This window comes from Scomber japonicus, chromosome 16 (genome assembly GCF_027409825.1).
Source record: "Scomber japonicus isolate fScoJap1 chromosome 16, fScoJap1.pri, whole genome shotgun sequence".
NCBI lineage: Eukaryota > Metazoa > Chordata > Actinopteri > Scombriformes > Scombridae > Scomber > Scomber japonicus.
The window spans coordinates 1,199,916-1,202,415 of NC_070593.1; positions in this window are offsets into that span (position 1 = coordinate 1,199,916).

Below are 2,500 nucleotides of genomic sequence, written 5' to 3' on the forward strand. Positions count from 1 at the left end.
ACCCACCTGAACAGAGTCATGTGACCACAGATCCACCTTGATCCGGTCTCAGCTGGTCTGAGCTGCAGCTTCATCAGTCATGTGATCAGTCTTCAGTTTATCAGTTAAACAGGAAACAGATAATTAACGGACCTGAATCACGTTATTAAACCAGTTTTATTGGTTCCAGCTTAAAGCTCTGTGTTTGAAACCGTCCAATCAGAAAACCTGCTAACGTAATAAAACCTGCTAACGTAAGAAAACATAACGTAATAAAACCTGCTAACGTAATAAAACATTACGTAATAAAACATTACGTAATAAAACCTGCTAACGTAATAAAACATAACGTAATAAAACATAACGTAATAAAACCTGCTAACGTAATAAAACCTGCTAACGTAATAAAACCTGCTAACGTAATAAAACATAACGTAATAAAACCTGCTAACGTAATAAAACCTGCTAACGTAATAAAACATTACGTAATAAAACCTGCTAACGTAATAAAACATAACGTAATAAAACATAACGTAATAAAACCTGCTAACGTAATAAAACCTGATTACGTAATAAAACCTGCTAACGTAATAAAACATAACGTAATAAAACCTGCTAATATCTTATTACATACACCAGTTTTATTGGTTCCAGCTAAAAGCTCTGTGTTTGAAACCGTCCAATCAGAAAACCTGCTAACGTAATAAAACCTGCTAACGTAATAAAACATGATTACGTAATAAAACATGATTACGTAATAAAACCTGCTAACGTAATAAAACATGATTATGTAATAAAACCTCCTAACGTAATAAAACATGATTACGTAATAAAACCTGATCATGTAATAAAACCTCCTAACGTAATAAAACCTGCTAACGTAATAAAACCTGCTAACGTAATAAAACATGGTTACGTAATAAAACCTGCTAACGTAATAAAACATGATTACGTAATAAAACCTGCTAACGTAATAAAACCTGCTAACGTAATAAAACCTGCTAACGTAATAAAACATGATTACGTAATAAAACCTGCTAACGTAATGAAACCTGATCATGTAATAAAACCTGCTAACGTAATGAAACCTGATAATATCTTATTACATACACCAGTTTTATTGGTTCCAGCTAAAAGCTCTGTGTTTGAAACCGTCCAATCAGAAAACCTGCTAACGTAATAAATCCTGCTAACGTAATAAAACATGATTACGTAATAAAACCTGCTAACGTAATAAAACATGCTAACGTAATAAAACATGATTACGTAATAAAACCTGCTACCTAACAAAATATGATTACGTAATAAAACCTAACGTAATAAAACCTGATTACGTAATAAAACCTGCTAACGTAATAAAACGTGATTACGTAATAAAACCTGCTAACGTAACAAAACGTGATTACGTAATAAAACCTGCTAACGTAACAAAACATGATTACGTAATAAAACAACGTAATAAAACCTGCTAACGTAATAAAACCTGCTAACGTAATAAAACAACGTAATAAAACCTGCTAACGTAATAAAACCTGCTAACGTAATAAAACATACCGTAATAAAACCTGATCATGTAATAAAACATGCTAACGTAATAAAACATGACTACGTAATAAAACCTTCAAACGTAATAAAACATGATTACGTAATAAAACCTGCTAACGTAATAAAACATGATTACGTAATGAAACCTGCTAACGTAATGAAACCTGCTAACGTAATAAAACATGATTACATAATAAAACCTGCTAATGTAATAAAACCTGCTAACGTAATAAAACCTGCTAACGTAATAAAACATGATTACATAATAAAACCTGCTAATGTAATAAAACCTGCTAACGTAATAAAACCTAATAATGTAATAAAACCTGCTAACGTAATAAAACCTGCTAACGTAATAAAACCTGCCTACGTAATAAAACCTGCTAACGTGATAAAACCTGCTAACGTAATAATGTTAATTTCCCAATAATGTAATAATCTCTGTACCGATGATGTCATAAATTATTATGTTATTGGATTAACCGTATTTTTGCAGAACCTAATAATGTAATAATTCCCCGTTAATGTAATAATATTATAACGTTTATTATTGAGTTACGAGGTTTATTTATTACATTATCAGGTTCAGTCACGCTGCTCACCATGTCGTCATGGAAACCTGTTTTTTCAACGGGGTTTTTGGGGATTTTTTTTATAAAAATTAAGTTTCTGGTCTGAACTGTATGACTGTTTGTAATAAAAACCTGTGAGGTCACTATGATGTCACTGTGATGTCACTGTGACTCAGATTTATAAAACATGAAACTAAATATAAAACATTCTATTATCAGTAATATTAAGCTTCAGTTTCATTCTTTTATGTTTTGTGAGTGTGTGTGTGTGTGTGTGTGTATGTGAGAGTGAGAATATGTGTGTCTATGTGAGAGTGAGAATATGTGTGTGTGTGTGTGTGTGTGTCTATGTGAGAGTGAGTGTGTGTGTGTGTGTCTGTGTGAGAGTGTGTGTGTGTGTGTAT